This window comes from Bombus impatiens, unplaced genomic scaffold (genome assembly GCF_000188095.3).
Source record: "Bombus impatiens unplaced genomic scaffold, BIMP_2.2 scf_0064, whole genome shotgun sequence".
Taxonomy (NCBI): Eukaryota; Metazoa; Arthropoda; class Insecta; order Hymenoptera; family Apidae; genus Bombus; species Bombus impatiens.
Window position 1 is genome coordinate 1,353,354 of NT_176483.1, and position 23,950 is coordinate 1,377,303.

Consider the following 23,950-nt stretch of genomic DNA (forward strand, 5'->3'; position numbering starts at 1 on the left):
GGTCAAATGTGCAGAAACAAGTGTCGACTTAGTTTATTTTTTATATCAGACGGGCATAATGAGATTAAACCTGTGACAATCAGCCTGTTATTGCGTGGAAAATCCGTATCGTGTTTGTATTATGTCTGGTCTCTTAGTATTTGCTATCAAATATCAATCGATCTAATTCCTCAATTTTTTTCTTTTAGTGTAAGACCTTTTAGCTTAAAAGCATTTTGATTGGAAATTTAGGAAAGATAATTACTTAAAAATAAGACGACCTTCGGTAATCGTTTAATAATAATAATTCAGGAATTTATGCAAATAGACGAGAACATTACCTGCAAAGAATGATAACTTTGGTATCCATTATTAATATGTATGGGAGTATTTTGTATGTAATCGATTGACAGACGCATATATTTACATATTGTACATATTATATATTACATAATGTATGAAATGTTCATTCTTTAAGTGACTTTTAAAACTAGGATATTCCTGTTCTAGTAATTGCAAGAGCAAAAAGATCTGATATCAGTTATTTTGTCCGGTTTCGTAGTTTTAGATGTTAAATTTTAATATCGGGCTTTATAAATAAACGCGAAATAAGGGATAAGAGATGACGATAAAAAGCTTATTAATAAGAATTTTTTAATTTCTCTTTTTTTCGTTCATATGTTTTTTTCTAATTTCTTCGAGAAACAAACAGTTAGACAAACAATAGCTTTTCGTTCCACATTTACGTATCGCTTCCCTCAGGGAAAAGTCCCTACAAAGAGTTGTACCGTTTAACCTTTTTCTCTACTTAGAATAAAATTCATAAATTTATATATGTATATAATTCGCCACTTTTAGATAACTTGTTCCACGATAAATTCAGGTAAATGATTTCGTAGCAAAATACTCACATCCTTTGTAAATTCCGTTTTTATTTGTTTTCCTTATCTCATATAAACTTCACTAGATAGTAAACTATCGCGTTTTCGAGATACATCGTTAATTCTTCGATAGTTTGCTTTTAGTGTGATTCACTTCGAAATTTCGAACGCAATAATGTATAGGGTACCCCAGCAATCGCGGTACAATCGGTAAGTGGGCGATTCTACATGAAAAAACAATTTGGAAATATAGAAGAAAATGTGACGTTTCGTTTTCGAGAGAGCCGAGTATGAAAACTTGTGTCGTATACTTGAACTTGGCCAATTCCGGATTGGACAGAAACGAATAGTCGATAAGAATATACTACGTACGAAAATAAGTTGAAGATGTGTTGGAGATCAAAAATTTGCTCATAGACGCTTCCGAGAAAATGAAATTTGAATCAAGTACGCATGTATCAAGCCAATTCTTAACACGTTCAAATATCATATTCTTGACAACGAGGTCTTGAACGAACAAATTTTATTCTATAGTTTTTTATTTATTTTCGCACGCAGAACCGCGCCCAGCGGTAATTAGTTAAATTTATATATACTGAATAAATTATTAGCGAGGTATATATGGAAGAATTTTATTCTATTCTATGTTTTCGATTTATCTTTTCACGTAGAATCCTCGTCGATCGTACCGTAATTACCGAGACGTTGATATTCGATATCGAATGGATCCGAAAATCGGATCCAATGCGCACGAGAAGCACGCATTGTGCAACCAGGCCTTTGAGGTTAGGTTTGATTCTTTTCAGAAAGGCGTCGACAGGTTCTTTTTTAGTCGATGAGTGACATGTTTTTGTAAGTTTCATTTATGGTTCTTGGGAATCTTTGTTTTCAAGCACACATTCATCGAAATCATTATAGTTGGTTGACAAGTTAGTCATTCTGACTGATGCAGTAATTGTTGGTTGAAACTGTGATTAAGTAACGTAATTACGATTAAATAAACGTCGATAAAACAAATGGAAGATGGTTCATTTCTTGGACTATTTACGAATTATTATTTAACGGAATACATGCGTCGTGTTTTACTATATATTAGATCGTAAGTTTAGTTATCGATAGTAAATAGGTTGTAAGTACATGAAATTCTCTTCTTTCTTAATGTAGTTTGTGCACTTTCCTGTAATGAATATAAAAAGAGTAAAAAATTCGCGTAAAAATATAAATTTTTCTACGGTATACATAAAATAATTACAGTGGTGATCATATGTAACATACATAAATAGGGAAAGTTTTAATAAGAAATTGAACATTATTTAGTCGCAATAAAAGTAACTTTCAATTCTAAAGTTAAAGTTAGTACGAGTGAAAATAGGTTATGCTCCTATATTTTACTAAGATATGAAAACAGTTACAATGGCGGGTATATAATTAGAGATAGTTTCTATACCAAATTATAGGTACTTGATTTACTTGGTAACTATTATTAGAAATACAAATCCGAGAAGTGTTACAAAGTACAAGAGATGCATTTTTAAATCCTGTATTATAGGGAGTGCAGTTGTTTAAATTTATTTATAAAAATTTGTCCGGTCACGTAAAGTCAAGTCCTGAATGTATCTCCATAATTACTGACACAATATCGAGATATGCTCTATGACATAGAAGTCGATACGATGTTCGTTTCGACCCATACGATCGAAATCACAGTAAAATTAGCAATTGTGTCCGAATGATTAATTCATGCCCCTCCGTATCTTTCGGCAGAAGGAAAGGACTTTGAAACCGCACGTGTGTAGCGATGAGTTGGCATACCAGCAAGTTGGTTATATGATATTAAAGTTACTGGACGCATATTATACAGGATGTGCGAAAATAGATGGCACAACGATACTCGCAGAAGAAATATTGATTGAAATTATTGGGGAATCGATCAGCGGATGTAATTTTTGAAGGTGTACGTGGCGTTTAAAATGGAATAACAAAAGGAAGAAGTGACTAAATTTTCTTCTTATTAATTGTATAATACAAAATTTAATATATGGGATACGACGTTGGATACGTAAAGGAACTTTTATAAATGTTGAGAAATATTAAAAATATTGATGATATGTAAATAAAATTTAGATGTATAAATGAATTTTAATCAAATTATTTAATTAAAAACTGAGAAGTTAAATACCTGTAAAATGATATACATACCTAATACTGATAAATATTAGACGTATAATATTTAATAGAAAAAATATTAAAACTAAAATGTCGGTAAATTCTTTTAATATCTATTCTCATTTTTTTATAGTTGCCTTTAATATTCATCGACAAGATAAAAAATTATTTTTTGCTTTGACATAATGCCAATTATGTCTTATAAATATCGATGACTTAATTCAATGTGTGCATAAATCTGTTAGAGATTTGTAAGAAAATTAACAATCTTGCCTCTTACGACCGATATCGGAGCTTTCATTGGTAACTTTACAAAATGTAAAACAAAGTTTTGTTCCACGTATTCGATTTATTTTCTTCGAGGCAAGTCGATTTCTTTCTGATTGAATTGCTATTGCTTTGCAGACCTTGAATTCTTAAAACTATGTATCGCATTATTTAACTGGACGAGTTGGTCGTTACGTAACACATTTCCAAAACAATCGATCAAAGCGAAATTCGATGGACGTTAACGTTAAATTCGATAGAAGTTAACGAGCTGGGAACGAAATCCAAAGAACTGAAGCGGCGTTACACTCTACAAATTCGCATTGAGAACGAGAGATCGCGTCATTTTTGGCATCTAATATATAAACGTGGCAGCAAGTAATGAAACAGACGATATTTCTAAATCCTTTCGATTTTTCCATTTTAGTGAATTACCAGGTTGGAACTTACGACATGGTCGTTTGAACGTATCAAATTCCATAGCTAAATTACATCAGCAAATACTTATATTGTTTGCTCGTAGAATGATTTGCATAAAACTGAATGTCAGTCTATGCTACTTTGATGCTACAAGCTCTTAGCAATAGTAAAATAAATATATGCACAACATCCGAATCATTTTTTCTTTCGTCTAAACCAAGATGAAACTTCATTATTTCCACATAGAATACAATAGCTTAGCAGTGAAAGTTTGTAGCATTTTATTTTAATAAACATTGTCTTCTTACGAAGTATACGAAAAGTCATACGCCGGTTGTACATGGACGATCGTATTTTAATATCAAAATCTGACGAGAATATCGTATCACGTACTATTCGAAACTATCCTATACCTTCGTAAATCTTTTAAACTTTAAAGTAGGTATAGCACTTGTTTATTGACATAATTAGTGTCTATAATTTTTCTCTGTGTGTAATAAAAACATATTAAACCGTGTAATTATCTGTCTTACGTGGAATAAAAATAAGTCTTTGACACTGTCTTAAAGGAATTACCGTATTACACAGGTTAACGTTTTCATTTCTATCCTATCAGAGGGCAATACTAATTCCATTAAATTTAAAATTCTTTTCTACCTCAGGTTATTTCCGTATTCGAGACACGAGTGTTCAGTCAAAGTACAAATTCTTGCTAATATTTGTCGCGAGCAAATATAACTTTTCATTTGCTAAACGTACGTTAGAATTGGATATAAGGTGTAAAACTCTTGTTTCAACTGATTTGTAACGTCAGAGCCTTCTAAACGGAGAAATTTGCGTCATTAATCGCGCGAGGAACCAGGAACCCGCATCAGGCATAGCATGATGTTTGCACGTGCTATTTTTCTCCCCTTTTTTTCTTCCTTTTCATTTGTTACGTGCCTGATTTCCAGTAATATACGCAGTCGGAAGTTAGAACTTTAACTACGGTACAGTCTCCTGTATCCGAACCTTCGTTGTTCCAACACGGTTGATATTTATTTTTTACAAAATTTCCCAGTAGCAAATGCTTTTTTTCTGTTACAAATATTATTTTATTGGTATTAGAGATTTTTAGTCCTGATCTCATTTCAACGAACGAACGACATTCGTAACGTTTTAACAATCTCGCGATCATAAACTCTGATAAGTATATATTCTGAATGCCCGCGTATTTTTGGCGCAATTGAAAGGATTCAAACGGTCTCGTGGAAAGTTCGTTCCGATTTAAGATTCGATATACAGGGTGGTTGGTAACTGCTGGTACAAGTGGAAGATATTATAGAAGATAATATAGAATAAAATTTTTTTTTAATTTTTTTAATTTCTTTTTAATTTTTCCATCGAGACAACGATCTACAGTGAGATCCGTTATAACGTACAGCACGTGTACCGAGCGAAAATTCAAAGTGGATTTTCTCGAAAACAAAGCCTCGAACGAAAAATTGTTATTCTATATTTTCGACTTGTTTTTTCACCCCTTTTCGCTTGTACCACCAATTACCAACCACCCTGTATATTGATCGAGTTACATAGGATTTTCTGTTCCGCGACCTTTCTCCGTCTGTCACGCAATTTGAATATTTCTCCATCCTTCCAGAAGCTCTCAGGCTTCTCGGCGAAGAACTTTTCAATATGTTTTGTTACGTCGACCAAAGTGTTGAAAATCGGAACGAACTATCCGAGCAGCATTTAACAAGCGTGTAATATTTTATTAAAAATCGACGAGCGTATTTGAAAATAATTTCACCGATGGAAAGGTACCAAGGAATATTGACTATTTTGTTAAATCGCTTAAAAATCTAAAAATTTTCCGATAAGATTTTTTGCAGATTTTATTCGAAGAGATATTTTTAAAATTTTGGAAAAATACGTACACGTCGCAATTGGGTCGAAAATACGTAAAAGCAGGTAGCGGAGACTGTTCGACGTTGAAGAGCAACGTTACTCAACGACTGCTATGCGTTTCTGTTTTTCAATTTATTGTGCCAATCAAAAAATGCATCGAACCTAACGTTAATGTCATTTCTCTGAAATGATTCAAGTGCGTCACTCACAATTAAATACTTTTCTTAGAATACAGCTGTCTTATGCTTAATTATCACGAATTGGATAGATGCTAGAGACGGTAACATACGATCTCACACTGACCAAACGTATTTTTCGATAGTTGTGTCAACGTAAATGCGAAAAAATCTGAGAAAATACAATACAACGCCGTCATCTAGTAAAATATGTTAACACGATAAGTGTACGTATATTTCTTTCTAATAATAAGCGCATTTCTTAATTATTCTTCATTCAATTTCGTAGTCCTTTATTTTCTTCTGTCTGATCTGAGAAAAGTGTCTCGTTTCGGAACTACGTTCGAAGATAGAACGCGTCAAGAACTTTCACATTCGCGTATTTTGGAAAATACATTTCAATTATTTGTACATTGGCATTCAGAAACATTCTCATTATAGAATGTTAACAAATGCATATCACATACGTACAATATATTTACATACCTGATTATCTCATCCCACGGATTTCCAAGCATTTAACGCAGCTCAAATACATATGTATTATAATTATAATTTCTTTCGTGGTGTAATTTATGCGACGAACGTAGAATCGTTGTCGCAATTATTATTGCAAAGTTAATTATTAAGTTTACAAGTTCGATGATAAATACACGTTAGCGGTTCAACGTATTCCGAAAATGCTCGAGTTTCGTCCTTACCTATCTGCTTTCCAGTCGACAAACATTGCCATCTAGGGACGAAATTGAAAGAATAAACTGTCGCCGATATTCTTTACGGCGTATTCGAGAAAATGCTAATTTTATTTGGCAAGTTTCGCGGGCAGACGAGACGACGTTCACCAACGGTGGAACGATCGATGAACAAAGCGGGCATACACCGCGTAAAGAAAATCCACATTCCAGATGAAATATACTAATAATCGAGCACGATACAGTGTAAATGTTTGTTGCCACATATCCGATAAATGGATTATCGGATCTTATCTTTTTTACGGAATTTTAAGCGAACAAAGACACGGCAATCTTTTTTAGATTTCCATCTACCAGTTCTTGTACACTAATTTACACGATACAGATATTCCGTTATCTGCACCGCGAAGAAATAGAATACTTTCAACAAGACGGTGCTTCAGCACATTCTCGAGCTGTCATCAAATATTTGAATAGAAATTATCGAGACAGTTGGATACTCGAAAGACAGGGAGTATTTTCATCCCGTTATTAGTGTTCGAGATATCCGATAACGATATTCTGTTACAAATATCCAAAATTAGAGAAAGTGTTAAGTAACGCGTAACGCAAAAGAAGAACGAAAAGACGTTGAGATTGGAACTGAGAATCGCTGGATCGGTGGTATCTGTTACAGCGCCAGTATCCCACGACACGACGAAATAATTTAGCAAACTTTCAGTCGGTAACTTGTAAAGTAGTCGATTTCGGGTATATGATAAATACGTTAATACTCGTCCGCAGAGAATAAAAAGACGCGTTTCATGCGAGAAAAAGAGGGGTAATTGCGTTTTCCAGGCGCAATTGCATAAAATTATTTCCGGATTATGCTTGGTCGTGTACCATTTACCTTTGGCCTATAACATTTCTCTCTGTGCGAAACCGTTTGCAAGATACAGCTTATCCCAGAGGCGTGGAACATCCCGTATACACGATATATTATCTACTTATATGTTATATTATACACATACGTACATACGTATAGGTACTTATCGTCGAACTTACGAACTTAATTGCTATCTCGGCGCTAATAAAATAATTGAACGTTCGTGTTATAAATTATCATATATATCTTTTTGTCTGTATGATAAACTGCGCCGCAACAGAGAATTATTAGACGTTTATCCTTCGTTAAATGTTTCTGAAACCGTCGCATAAGATAATCGCTAAATTGTTTTAATTAAAACGTAATTACATTAAGCGGTCTATATCACCTAAAACGTTGTTTCTCCTTCTTTCCAAGTATTTTTAATTAACTATATTGACCGAAGTAATTCGATTGTTCTACGTGCGCCTTCAACGCCCGTAATTTTCCTATACCGCTATGCGTACGTACAATTCTATTTGTATTAATTATAAATTCCTTCCAAGCCGTTGTATGCTTACTTCTTCGAATAAGCAAAGTTGACGACATCACTGTGCATATTAAATAGCATTCGCTTATATGTAGTCTATAATACGCACATCGAAGTTTCTTAATTATTCGCTATTCATTATGCTTGCTATACTTATCGCTACGTATTTAACTTATTAAGAGGCGAAGCAGTGAAATAATTTTTAAAAGCACAATGCTTCGACGCAATATATATTACGAAGCAACGATCAACAGTGGATATAAAATATGAATTATAAATCGTAAATTGAAGTAGAAATATATCAACGAATTTAAGATTTCTGAACTTATGGTCATCCTAAGCTCGTAATATTTTCGTGCCCATTTAAAAATGTCAAGGCCACCTCGAGTTTTTTATAAAAATATTTTTTTGCGATTTTAAGTATCGCAATTTGTAGCTGATTCAAAACAGGACTCTCGTTGGAACTTTCTTTTTTTTTTTTTTTTTTTTTTGTTACATTATCGGAAATGCTTCAAAGCTCGTGCGCGCGATTTCGCTCAACACCCTGTATATTTCAATGCTAGTGAAAACGGTAAACGCTTCTAGTGGTCGGCGTAGCAGATTATTTGCATCTGTAGCGCGTACCGCGCATCCAACCCCTTGCTTTAATTTCGAGGTGTCAAGAAACGCGTATTCGTTTGTGGTTTGCATATTCGTTAGGTAACTGGCACGTAAAATTTTGAGAGCGTCAGGGCCAGTGTCTCTATCTCTAGAAAATTATCGATTTTGGAAGGATATTTACCATTTGTCGTCCACGCTGGAAATTGGTATTGTCTTCTCCGTATAATAGGAGGTACATTGGTACGTATTTAAGAACCGAAAGTATTTTTTTTTTTTTTAAGTTTAAGGGCTTCGGTAAATCAGACCTTTTCGCAAAATCATCAAAGAAACGTTTATATATGTTGTGTGTGTATATATACAGGGTGGTTGGTAACTGGTGGTACAAGTGGAAAGGGGAATATCGAAAATATAGAATCGAATAATCTCGAAAATATAGAATAACAATTTTTCGTTCGAGGCTTTGTTTTCAAGAAAATCCACTTTGAATTTTCGCTCGGTACGCGTGCACTTTATCGCGTCTCGTTATAACGGATCTCACTGTAGATCGTTGTCTCGATGGACAAATAAAAAAGAAATTTTTATTCTATATTTTCGACTTCTTTTTTCGCGTAGAATCACTTGTACCACCAGTTACCAACCACCCTGTATATTGCAACTTTATGCGAGAATAAACATTTTATTCTACATTTTCGACGTATTTTCACACATAGAATAGTCGATCCCCCCCATTTCCACTCCGAAATTGGCTAAATTTTACAAATCCGATTTTCTAGGTATGAACAAATCTTGTCGCGCATTTTCGATTCATTCTTGTCGTCTCAATCGTCCACTTGTCGGTTGCATCGTAATTTATTACCGAGACACCCTGCATATCTCGGTTTCGTATCGTTCTCCTTCGTCTTTTGTTAATAAGATCCACAGCATCGTATCGTATCGTATCGTATCGTATCGTATCGTATCGTATTGTATCGTATCGTATCGTATCGATATTATGTATCATTGAAAATGAGGAATCCGAGGAATATAAATTTCCAAGGAAGCGATTTCTTTCTTTCTGATTTTGGTTGTCCGATGGAAAAGTTCTTGCCGAAGGTTGTCTTCTCGATTCGCGTGCTTCTCTTATCTGCTCGATTGTTTCTTGTGCATAACGCAATCGGTGCGAACGCAATATCCTTGACGATTTTACGAATTTTACTGGATCGACGTCACGAGAAATACTTTGTTGCAGTTTGTTCTTGAGAACAGATTCGATAGGATCGTTAATTAGAACCGAAGACGTTTGTACGACCATGGTTGGATACGAGAAAATATTTATCGGTATTGTTTTACGTGTTTTTGCTTAATCGTGAATCAATTAGCTCCGTGAAAGACGAAATTATCGTAGATTTTATACTTTTCGAATTCAAGGAAGATAGGTTGCCTTATACGACCAACAAGGATAATAACGTTATCCTGTAAATTTGCTTTAGTACGACGAAGGCATCTTTTATTTGTCGAAACACGTTCGCAAACTCGAATAACCAACTTTTTTATAAACCGTTCATTTTATTTCATATCCAATTTAATGTCTAACCCTTATTATATTTTTTAATAAATAATTTATTTGTCAATAGAAAAAAGAGTGAAAAATTCAACAACGAACAAAGTACTCAAATGAAGAAAAAAACCCAAAGTAAAAAAATATGGTACAAAGGATACAAAAATAGAAGAGAAGAAAATTAATAGAACAATGGCGGATACTGACCTTCCACGAAATGACACTTGGTTGAACTCGTGTTCGCGAAACTTGTTATATACTCGATGTTTCCTTCGTCTCGCAGTCGTCGATATCTCGGTTGCATACTTTCGCTCTTATAAACAATTATGTCAAAACAGTGTTAGTTGCTTCAGAACGACGACTCATGGCCGTTCTTTTACAAATTTCTACACTCGCGTGTATCTACGTACATGCAATCTATTCTCTTTCTACTTGAATTTTGAAAATTTGACAATTAGTTTGAAAGAAAAAACACTTCAACTTTAATTTTGTAAACCCGGTGACTAGTTTAAAAATTACTTTATCTTTAATTTTACACATTCGGTGACTAATCCAAAAGATATTCTAACCTTAATTTTGTAAAATTTATCTCATAAAAGTCATAAAAGAACGACACAAAAAGGCAGGACTTTTGCTTGCGTATAGAAATGGAGGGATATAATCTGTCCTTTAGAAAAATCGTGGAATCTACCCAACTCTTTCATACGCGAAAATATTATTTAAATCGTATAATATCTTCCTGCGCGAGGAGACGACTCATGTAAGAACAATTTGTTTAAATCTTTCATGTCGTACGAGCTATTCCTTTCTTTCTCTTTTTTCTTGTAATCGAAACGAACACATTGTACATGAAAATAGCGTTCTGCAAATATTTAGTTTCATAAAAAAACTTTGCAAATCGTTTTAAACTAAATGTCATGTAAGAAAGAAGTTAAATATTATTTTGTTTACGTTAGTGTTTCAAACATGGCAATTGATTAAAATTTTGGTTTCGTGCCAAGCAGCGGTATTTTAGTATAATACAATATGCCTGTGGTACGAAAACTTGAAACTCAGATAAGATTTCAGTATACTCGAGGATACTTTGCGCTCATCGGGTAATAGCGTAGTAAATCATTCGCGGGACCGACTTGCATTTTAAGTATTTTAATCTCTAAATTCCAGGAAGATTTACATTTAACAACAATTCGTTTAATCTACTTTTTCTCCTTCTTTATTCTTCTTCTTTTTATAGCTTACTAGATTTATATAATTCGTAATTTTGTCCCCTGATTTTATTTCGTTAGGTTCTGTTATTCGAAAGTCGTTGTATACCTAACGCGCAGCGCCCTCTTTTCCATCGTTGGCCAGTAGTAGTTTTCTACAGAGTCTCTAAGATATTTGTAGCGTAAATCGTGCTTGAAATCCTTTGAAATTTCGACGGTGCCTCACTCGGTATGTTATCTACGGGTGACTCGATTTTTAGAGAATCTAACCTTACCGAAGTGGAGATATCGATCTTCGGATTTGGAAATTTTAACACGTAATCTCCGTAGCAAGCCGTTGCACAACTTTTTCATTAATTACGGGAAAGTCGTTCTTACGGAGTTGTTAAAGAAAGTTCTACCTTGAGCAGAATGTCTAGAAGAATCTTTTCGCGAAAGAAGAGACTCAACCGTGGCTCGTTTTTCGAACAAAGGTAGTATTGAATTACTACTAAATCGGTGTTCCAATTGCCGCATATTATGACGTTAAGCTGTTATTCTGTCTATTTTCGAATTGTTACGATCTGCCATTTAGTTTCCTCTAGACTACCTGGTAAAGAGAGATACGTTGATTCGTGGAAAAAATCGCAAAATACGTCCTCGCTGAGATTTATTTGAGAATAATTTGACGATTTTAAATACCTTCCTTTATGCCTACTCTCACCCTCATCGTCATCTGCTATTGTACGTATCGTCGATCTGTATTATTCATACGCCATTTATCGACTTTAAAAATCGTTCGAATAATAATTACAAGTGCTAATGTATACTCGTTAATATTCGAATATGAAGATATAATATATGCAAAAATTCCATTATGCATCGAGTGATGCACGTGACGTGCAATTTTCACGACTTATCATACGGAGTAATTTTAGCTGTAACGATTTGCACGTGTTCCATCGGTGCCGATGAAAAATAACCGTTCGAACTAATGTTTCGTAATCTTTGGTGCATATTAACTCTAGATATAGCTACAGTGGTTACAAAAAGTATTTGCACACGATTGTATTTGTATTTTTTATAAGTAGACTTTTAATTTTGTGTATAAAGGATCGAGAGTATAGTACTCTCTGTGATGTTTGGTAAATAAAATAATTTTCTACTTAGATTACGTTTTTTTAAATAGGTATGTTTATAATACGATGGTATAAATTTTCCTTATTTTTCGTCATTTAAAATGCCATTAAATTTTCCACAGTCGACCATTCGGTTTAATATTCCACGATTATTCATCGTACTTACTTGAATAATTTTATAGTACTCATAAATATCCGCACGCTTTGTTGAGTTTGCTGCAGAAATCGTAAGTGTCCAAACGAATGATAAATTAGATGGCAAATAAATTTCAGATATCGAGCGATTCCGTTAAACAATTTTGTTACATCGCTATAGAGAATTACAAATCAATATAGAAGCTTTTGTTATGTGAAATTACAATTCAAAATGTTCCAACGAATAAAACGCTGTTAGTTTGTAAGAAAATTATGATACTTTTTTTTTAAAGTATACTTTTTACAACAAAAGCGAGTAATTAATTTATATGTATCTTTATCCATAAAAGTTAACATTCTGCATAAAGTATAACACATTGAATGTATTAGAAACGGGCCAAATACTACTAAAGTGAATAACAATACGATAACATAGTATATGTTAAATACTATTTTATTTACTATATTTGCTATTTTTTCTCAAATTATTTAATTCCTTGTATAAATTAATTATCGAGAAAAATATGTGTATAATAGTTTTATGTTGTTATTTCTATACTCAGAGGTAGGATCACAATTGTTATTATTTTATCGAATGGATAAATCTATCGCACCGTTCTGAACCAAAAAACCTTTATTGCACGCGCTTACGAAAACTAGGGATAAAAACAAAAAACCATCTTAAGCCTATCGACTGTAACTAGGACTATCTTCTGGTTACTATTTCTTATAACTAACGCATCCGCATATGGATGGCGGGCACGAACTCACGTTGTGATTTTCAACATTTTACGAAAAATCCAATCTTTCAGAGAAGCAATCGTTGTATAAAAAGTACGAAAACCACAAGAATAACTTCGCAAAAAAAATGGAAGTTTACCAAAGTACACAATACTTGCCTTTACTTTTCTATTTATATTCAAAGTACCTACTATAACCTGTTCCATTTATAAATATCCTGTGTCTTTCGCGTATGAGCGATCTCAGGTTTTTACGAAAATATTGCTGGAAAATTTAAAAAAATTTTTAAAAGTCAATTCAGATAAAGGAATTATACTTTCTTAAACTTCAAGCTTTTACTCGTACAAATCGAGTTAATTGGCATAAAATTGCCCGAATTCGACCAGATATAAAATGGAAAATGAATGTCTAGTAAATATCACGAATAGAGGAATATTTCAATCGTAAATCCAACTATGTAATTGTATTGAGGAAATTTTGATTTCTGTTTTCCTTCTCGATGGAAAATCGTCGCGTCTTTGATATATGATTTAAAAATATGCACATGTATTTCTTATAGTACCTACTTTGAGGTAACATAAGCTTAAGACTTGCAAACTTTTATTTCCAGCGATATATAATACTTGGATGGGCGAGCACAGAAGCGCAGTGTTCGTCACTGTAGATAATAATATAAATAAAATTGTTCTTTGTCTTAGGGAAAACGTAACTATAAGAAAATATTAAAACTATAATAGTACCTTTTAAAAATAATAAATAGTACAGTGTGGCAAACTGAAACATACGACATGAAACATGAAAAATGTGTAAATTCAACTAGCTGTACTATGAAACGTTTCATTTCGGTTTATCTTCTACGATATCTTCTACGATACGCGATTTGGAAGAACATTTTTTGCAGTTCGAATTAAATTCCAAATCTCTATTTCAGATTATAACAATAAACCGACTTAGTTGTGCTTTAAGCAATGTGCTACAATTTGTTGAGCATCGTGTCTACGTCAGTGATTAGTTCGTCCAACATATAAGATAATCTGAGAAGATTTATGGTTGCTTTTGTGGGCGTACGAAAGATGCGGGAAACGTTTGCTACTCGTAATTTATTAGCCATTCGTTTTTCTTTTCTTTTGTATCCTTCTCGTCAGAAAAAGGCGTAAAAAGGTAGGAAAGATAATTTTTGATGATAATTTTTGGCGCAATTTAGAATTTTTATTTCCAGAAGACAGAAAAATAATTTTGGCAATTTTTTAATTATTCTCAAAAAAAGAATGAAAAATGAGAATGACTGATGCCTTTTTTTGTAGTTTTCAAGTGAAATGATTAAAATAGATTACTTCAAATATGGATCGTTTGGAAGATGGTAATTTATGTTCACCATTAATCATTTGTACGTTGATAATAATTTATGTTCTAACCGAGAGAAAATATTTAGACACTTCTGCTGACGATGGTATATCATTGAAATTGTGTAATTATGATTCTGCATGAATGATGGGTTAGGTATGATAAGAGAGTTGAGTTTAACTCAAGATAAGAAAATTTTCTTAAGAGAAAAAAAAGAACTATTCGCACAACACACTTGTCATATTATATGAACATTATCACGCCATACGAACGATTACAATAAATGGATGATAGAAAGAAATAAAGAAATATCTAAAATACTTGATTTTTATTATCTTGAACTTTTTTCCCCTCCAAAATTCTGTAGATTTAGGTATATCACTGTCTGCTGCAGATAAATCTCATTCATATATTTTTATTTAATTATTTATACAGTGCAATCTTATAATAAAATTCTCAAATCATTGATTTTAAATATTTGTATTTATTTTATATTTAATAATTATCAATATATCAATATTTATTTGTACCGAATATGAAATTACATAGTAAATCCTGTTATGGATTATTTGCAAATTACACTACAGGATAATATTTTTGACGATTTTTAAGCTTTAAAATAAATGGAGAATTTGTATAATGTACATTTATATTTATGTATCTGTCAAAGTAGGAGGAATATGCTATCGTTTTATATGTAAAACAGGATAATATGTAAAACTTGTTACTGTACACCGACATTTTTGCTATTTTTATACTTTCGTTTAAAACAGCACGCTAAGAATATTCGATCGAATATTTTCGAACATGCTTTAAAACATGCTTTTATTTCACTAAATAACGTATAAGCTTAAACACAGAAGGTACACACCAAATATTATCGTCATAAATCACTCCTCTCGATGGAAAATAATCTTCTGCTTCTTCCATACGATGCCTGTTTTTTAAACGATATAAATGTTTTTTACAATCTCATCCATGATAAATAATTTTCACGATACTTAACATAATCTCCAAGTACGCACAAGTTGTGCTAATTTTTAAGTTTTTCAAGCAGGACGACAGTTTCTAAAAAAGCGACGTTCTCAATCTTTTTGTCGCGTCTCGACCCATTTTCCAAAATTAAATTTTATTCAACGATCCTTTCTTACATCGTTGTGTAACCTAATCTCAACCTAACCCCATTCGATGCATGAAAATCTAACCTAACAAAATCGGCAAATTCTTGAAAATCCGTTATTTATACAGTGTCTTTCGATCTAAACGGTGTAATTATAAGAACAAATTTATCGTAGGACCACTAAAATCACCTCAAAATATAAATTGTACGCGTAAAGCGACAACACTTACTATCTGATGTACACTGATGTATCGTCTATATACATTGTTCGCCGATAGTCCACGAAACTGCCTGTGTCGTTTGTCCACTAGCACTGTGACAAGTACTCGGGTATACCTGTGTGTTGATGAGTCGAGGATGTGTTGGAGACGAAACACACGGATCGTTGTAATCTATCTTTATAAAAACGTGACTGTCGCCAAGCGGACTGTCCCTGTCGAATCCAGCGTAGACCAGGCTTTATCTTCGACCCGTGGGACGCCACGAGGACTACGGTTAAACAAATGGAACGCAGTGCGGTACAGATTGTAAATGGAGGACGCTTTTGCGAAACATCTGTGGGTTTCCTCTGGACACTGTGCGCTGTGTAAATTTCAAAGAGAAGAGAGCACGATAGGTGTTAATTTTTCGCACGATATGAGTAACGTTCATTCACTGGGAGACGTTCATTCACTGAACAGATCATCTTATGTAATTAGATGTCCATCTGTCAAATCCCTGTGTATCAAGTGATTTATATATCTTACTTTTGCTATTTGCAGCATTTCTCGTTCCTTCCACCCTGATGGATAAATTCTATAATTCATATAACCACATATTTATCTTAAAATTATTCCCGAATACTTTCTTCCTCAAATCTCGTATCTGCCTTACAGCTAACCTAGCTTTTTTTTAGCCTAAGTTGACTACGTGGTTCCTAGTACTTCCGCTTTTATCGAACGTAAAACTTTCGACCTCCTCTGTCCTCTCCTTACGAATTTGAAAAAAAGACGTTAAGGAAAATAGCTCCCAATATTAATACTAATTTTGTGAACGGGAAAATTATCAGAATAAATATAAGATATAAGGAATAATATACAGAAACAAGAAAAAAACATGTAAACAACGTAAATACGAAATATGCATATGTTATTAAATATCACCTAGTTGATTATCACAGATAATTATTGAATATTAGATATAGTCACAAATATTAAAAGCGAAATGTATGCCAATATTAAGAAACATTGATTCTAGCGTTAATATCATTCTTTCGAGCAAAATATTATGCCCCCCATTCTAGTGTTTCAATCGACGTTAGGCCGCGCTTAACGACCTCTGTTACAAGATCATTTCCTGTCGCAAACATATACCAAAACAAGATAATCTTGTAGCGTATCGTTGTGCAATTGCCATTTCGCACTCCTATGTATTTCGTGGGAACCGAAGTTAACTGTAACCAGTAACGATTAAAAACCAGTAGTGTATCCAATGAAAGATACTTTTGGAACTATCAGAGCATAAAACTTGATGTTATGGTGTCACAGTCGAAGGTCAAAACTGAGAAGATCTGTTACAGAGAACGGTTAGAGGCAACGTGATATTTTTCTAACCTCATTTCATTGCGTGTTCCCGACCTTTCTTACTTTTATGACCTAGATCACTGCAGGATACTTAAAAAAGAAAGTAATATATATAAAAGTAATATAAAAAAAGTAACAGAAGGAAATATACTACAGTATCCCGTTTAAATAATATAAAGTTCACCTTGAGACCCTTTAGCGACTAAAGCGTAGACCGGAGATTAGTCTATCAATTAAACCGCCATTTTTCTTTATTTAATGACACATAGATGCTTTTTTTTAAAGAAGGAGAATACCATTCTTTTTCTGTCTGAGCCTGCTTTGTAAATGTATTCACAGTATTCAAGATTCCTATCGTATTTATTTACTTATATATTTATCTACTTATTTACTTATTTTTTATTTGTGTACTACACGTGATATTCGTCCGATAGGTTAGGATGACTTCCGGTTTATAACTTCCATGTATATACAGTAACAAACCGAACTATTACTACATATCAACTTACGTATGTCGTGAAAGTTTGTTTACATTTTGTAAATAACACGACTAAAATATTCTTTTCGTTTCTCAACTTGCAATTCTTCAATAGCTCAAACTATGATACAATCAGCTATCTAAACGCTTAATGTTAGTGAATTTTAGTATTAGTGTCTTACAAAGGATGACATAGTAAAGAATATTTTGTCATATGCCCGAGTAGATTCAATGTAAGATAAGGTAGACAAGTAGAAAAAAGAGATATGCGACGTTATGTAATGAAATGGAAGCCAGCAAATCTTGTTTAATAATCTAGACTTTAGTCTTTGATAGAATAAGAAATGCAAAAGTTGTAACGATAGAGATTATGTAAGTTTTAAAAATATATAACGTGGTTTCCAACATTCATATAAGTATCTACACAGACATAATAGAACTGTATCGAACTGGGAACATATACAAGGTTGTTGGTAACTGGTGGTACAAGCGGAAAGGGGGTGATTCTACGCGAAAAAAGAAGTCGAAAATGTAGAATAAAAATTTTTTTTAAATTTTTTTTAAGTTTTCCATCGAGACAACGATCTACAGTGAGATAAGTTATAACGTACCGCACGCGTACCGAGCGAAAATTCAAAATGGATTTTCTCGAAAACAAAGCCTCGAACGAAAAATTGTTATTCTATATTTTCGACTTCTTTTTTCGCGTAGAATCACCCCCTTTCCGCTTGTACCACTAGTTACCAACCACCCTGTATACGTATATTCACCTATTCTGTATTAATTCTAACGTTCCATTAAATTTTCTAATAGTATCTTCCTTAGCTTTTTACTTTTAGTTAGTTGAATTTATTTTATTGTATAATAATAATTGAACAAAATGATTAAATGAATAACTATTAAATGAAATAGTAGAAAATAATAAAAAAGTATATATTTTATCGAACTTGTACAACTTTTATAAATACATTGGTTCTACAGAACATTACAAAATGAGAAATGGTTTTCTGATAAAAGACGAGGTTTAATCAATTACAAATATTTGTAATATAAAAGTTATATATGTATATTACTTCCATAGAACTCTACGAGGAAAAAAAACTATTTTTTACGTAAAATAGAATTTGATCGGTTCTATGCTGTTTGGTAGAGGAGATAGGAGGAGGAAGAGAATAAATTTGCATGAAATAAACAATGAAAAATTAGTCTGTTCGATTTGGATTTTCAACGAATGTCCGATTGAATATTATGATTTTCATCTTTTTGTCTCGGGAAAATTCAAGACTGTTTGTGTCCATTGTCTCCAGCCATTCGAAGGAATTTCAAAATACACAAGTTAATATTTGCAGTTGTTAAACAGAGGCAACAGGTATACATCTATCAGTAACTTTCATAATCTCAATTAAAAGGAAGAATTCAAATCATGCGAAGATCGTCAACACTATTAACTCGTTCTTTTTTTTTTTTACTTCTAACTAGGAAAGAGATATGATTTATGATGATAAAATTCACGCAATACCGACACAGAAACTTTTTATGCCCATATATTCTGTGCATTGTACGAAACGTTTAAAAATTTCATCAGCACTTCGACGCGATCCGACTATCGCGATTATTTTGGTGAAATTTAAAAGCCATGTGGAAATGCACGTAAAAATTACGAAATACTGACTTTGGTCTTGGCTGTTTGTTTGTTTGTTTGTTTTTTTTTTTTGTAATTATCTCTTAATTCTCAGTTGTTATTATTTCTATCTTTCAATTTATATATCCTATCTCGTCTCTCTGTAGAATATAGAATCTTTCGTAATACAGTTAATGGTTGAATTTACGAGTAAATATTTCCTTATCTATACACTCACGATCATAAATCAATTTGACACTAAATTCCAAATTTTACTACGATAAATATAAACATTTATGACTGAACGATTCTTTCAACAAAGTCTAAGAAGAAACATAGTTTCTTGTTTATTTTTATTGGTCCTTAGTTCACACGTGTAGCCATAAAGTAATCTCGAGACTATCTGCAAGTCACGCTTAAGAGCACACGTGTCTTTAAATCTCTGCATACCCGCAAACTCCATCTGCATCCAGCTATATTATAGACTGTAATGAATTTAAATTAATCTTTTAATTATCTTTCTATTCTACGCTTAATTATCTTCTTATCGCATTCCACATACTTTTTTTTTCATTTATTTGTCATACTTGAGACCTTGTAGAGTCGAACACGTATGATTGATCGAATAAAAAGAGTTCTATGTGATTATTAATTTCTAAATAAGTATTTACCAGTATCGTCCAATTTTTATATTTATTACGCGAGTGAAGTAACCGAAAGAAATATACAGGGTCATTGGTAACTGGTGGTACAAGCGGAAAGGGGGTGATTCTACGCGAAAAAACAAGTCGAAAATATAGAATACAAATTTTTCGTTCGAGGCTTTGTTTTCGAGAAAATCGACTTTGAATTTTCGCTCGGTACGCGTGCACTTTATCGCGTCTCGTTATAACGGATCTCACTGTAGATCGTTGTCTCGATGGAAAAATAAAAAAAAAATTTTATTCTATATTTTCGTTCTATATTTTCGACTTCTTTTTTCGTTCTTTTTTCGCGTAGAATCACTCGTACCACCAGTTACCAATCACCCTGTATAATAAAATAAAACCAAGTACCACGAGTATTGTGCCTATTCTATGCATTTTTGTATTCACGGAATTTCCTACAAATGTAAGGAAAAAATTCTGTACACGTTAAGAGACAACGATGAATTTTTCAACAAAGATCTAATCGCTGCAAATTTTCACCGCAAACGACAAATAATTAATCTTTAAATCTGATCCACCAACTTGGGATATTTGTAATCGTCAAACGATCGTCAGTCAGATATCTTTGAATTGCCTTAAACGAACGTCCGTTATCTACTCGTTGATCGCTAATAACCACGCACGATGTCCGTATCTAATATAATTAGACTCGTGAATTTGAAAAGCTTCACGGACAACGTCTTCATACCTTAGATATCATAAAACCAGGCTACATATCTGCAGACTATAAATATTTCGAAACTCGTTATTCACGGCCGCACGAAATACGTGACTCCGCGTCGGTAAAATTCATTTGAGAATTCGTTTTATAACGAAAGAAGAGGTGCCACGGTTCCATCAAATTTGCGAGTGCTTGTTCGTTTGGGACGCGTGCGCATAAGCTGTAAGATTAGCGCCGGTAAATCACCCGTCACGATCGCTTTTATTACCACTGCCGAGCAAAAGCTACAACCGTACCTCTAAATATAGCTGAAAAGCTGCAGCAGAGAGTCGAGGTTAAGCTTCGTTCACATTAGCCAAGATACTCGAGTTCGAGCCATTTAAATTTGAGTAACCCAATTTTGAAAGGCTATCCAATAGAAAGTAAAACGGAAAGAGATTGTGTATGCGAGTGAATAAGAAAATGCAGGGTGTGTCGGTAATCGTGGCACGATCGACAAGGGAGGTTTCTACGTGAATATTATAAAGATGATCAATCGTAAAAATATTCAGTACGTACGTTTTACACTGCCGTTATATCGTTATTTCACACGGTTTGTTACTGAAAAAATTAAGTAATCAGTCGGTCGACTCAGTTTACTAAGTTGCTTGAAACTTGGCCGATTAACTAAGCTGGTTTAGGTCGGTACGATATCGATAAGTGGAAAATTGAAAATAACGCAACGTAACGTAGCAACTACTGTTTCTTTCGAGTCAGGGAACAATCGAAGAAACCTTGGTTTCATTTGAAAGCTCAAAAGCATATTTTAAACCAAGTAAGACGACAAATTTTGCATTTGTAGAAAATTTGAAAATATACAGGGTGGTTGGTAACTGGTGGTACAAGCGGAAAGGGGGTGATTCTACGCGAAAAAAGAAGTTGAAAATGTAGAATAAAAATTTTTCGTTCGAGGCTTTGTTTTCGAGAAAATCGACTTTGAATTTTCGCTCGGTACGCGTGAATTTTATCACGTCTCGTTATAACGGATCTCACTGTAGATCATTGTCTCGATGGAAAGATTACAAAAAAATTAAAAAAAAAAATTGTTATTCTATATTTTCGACTTCTTTCTTCGCGTAGTTACCACCAGTTACCAACCACCCTGTATGTAAAATATTCGAAATATAACACTCGCGTTATTTTATTTAGTGGATGATCCACATTTCTATATTGGTTCCATCTCTTTGATCGTGTCGATCAAAATATAAATTTGCAAAAATATCCACAGCCTAATTATTACACAAATCTAGTGATTTAATTAACGAGATTTAGAAACTCGAAAAAACTATCATTTTCGTTAATACAATTTTACGTAATATCCGAGTAAAGTGAATGACAATTCCACGGTGATGAAGAGGTTTCAAGTTATTGAAATTTAGTACCCGATACAGGTGAGCTATTTTTGCCTGCGTAATATCGCTGCAGCTATATGTCTTCGTTTGTTTTCCTAGTTTAAAAACACCGAGAACAGACATATTATAATCGCAGCGATATCGCCCAGAGAAAAATCACTGGTCCGCATCGGGCCTTAAATCGCTTAAATTCAGATAACTTGACCATTTTGAACGAAGCTTTAAGAAGCGTTTGAAACTCGTAGCGTAGATCGATGCGCATGCGCAACAACGACCAACGCGGATTCGAAGCAGATGTCACACTAAACGTTAAACGTCGTTGACGACCGTTTTCAACGGTCTGTCACGCGAGCCAAAGAACGCTGCACGTGAATCGCGTGTGCGATACGAAATTGCTTCGTGCGACGATAATTTCCTCTGGTCAATCTCGCTATATAGCGATAGAAGCAAGTTCAGCATATACCGTAGCATCCTGTCTAACGCGACGAGGAAATTGCTATCGGCCTCGCGATGACATAATTTGAAAAATAAGGATAGAAACGAAACGCTTCTTGAGGAAATACGCAATAACGGAAGAAACGTTTTACAGTGACAAACATCGAACAGAAACTAAAATACGTTTCGCGACAGACATTGAAATTAAAATATATTCGTTATTCTGTCTATTAATAAAACTAATCTCCGATCAAACTTATTATTGGATAAGACCATATACTTCTCATAATTATATACGAGGGTCGGCTAGAAGGTAATATCTATTTACGTATCGAAGCCATATAAAACGATGGAATGTACTTGTAGAAGGTCACCTAGCTTCACGCTTTCCTGTTTAAATAACTAGTATCGTTGTAGTTTCGTACGTAACGACGATGCGAATTGAAAATCCCGCTGACGACGAAACGCGGTCTGTCGCGCTTTCCCGCTTTTTCGATGCTTTGAAAACGCTCGTTCAAGAGGAACGCACCCACGAACTGCATCAATTTACGGTAATAAGACTATGTTCGAATCATTCGTAAGACTATGCGGGGATTCAATACTAAGGGTAAGGAAACTGTACGTAATTGCGAGCGTCCGGCCATTACAGAGAATAACGCAAACAAACACATCGCTAATTATTAGGGGTTAGGTGAATCGAAGATATCGAATTTAACCAATTCGAACATCCCGTTTGTTCGTACGACCAATCTAAAGGGACGAGGCATCGAGTACGATGAAAGACGCCGCTCGCTGTACCCCTACTGTTTGATATTGCAGCATGTTGGCATGTTCGCTGTTCCAGCATTTCTTTGGACTTTGCCAGGCAACGGTATGTAACGCCGACTCTGTATACGTAGATACCCTGCGGATTGCGTCCGTAATACATACGTACGTCACAAGATGATGGAAAGGTGTAGGAAAACGAACAAATGACCGGTGGTAGGCTGTAAAGAAAGAACAAAATATCGTTAGTGGAAGCTATTCATTTTTCGAGATCTTTGATCTTAGGTATCTCGCAACATGCAAATAACCCGTAACTACTCATCGTTGAGTTATGATGTTTGGAACGTCGCGTCGGAAGCAGCGAAAAATAATCTTCCGTTACGCGTTCCAGCATATTTTCCTTGACAAATTGAGCAACTTTTGGTTCGTCCCTTTTTTTAGTACACCAGTTTCTTTTTTTTTTTTAAATAACCGAACGAAGTTGTTAACTGAATTTTTGTAAGAAGCGTGTCTGATTTGGTATTGCTAGTACCATGGTATTTTTAATCTTCTTTTAATAATTGATAATTGTAATTGCGCGAAAATCAAATTTTTGAAAATTGAAAATATTTATTTATTACGTAGGTGAATTTGAAAAATAGGAAGAAATCTCTCATAAATTATGGAAA

At 33.8% G+C, this 23,950-nt stretch overlaps 1 protein-coding gene and 1 long non-coding RNA gene across 2 annotated transcripts in view; one reads left to right on the forward strand and one right to left on the reverse strand.

The window, feature by feature from the left end:
- LOC100744600 (muscarinic acetylcholine receptor gar-3) overlaps positions 1–23,950 on the forward strand; it is a 36,916-nt gene that overhangs the window by 5,944 nt on the left and 7,022 nt on the right. The window lies entirely within an intron of this gene.
- On the reverse strand, positions 669–1,424 carry LOC112214060. The gene is made up of 2 exons (XR_002947982.2): positions 891–1,424; positions 669–751 (listed from the first exon to the last, which is right to left on the reverse strand). It is a non-coding gene; the product is annotated as an uncharacterized LOC112214060 (long non-coding RNA).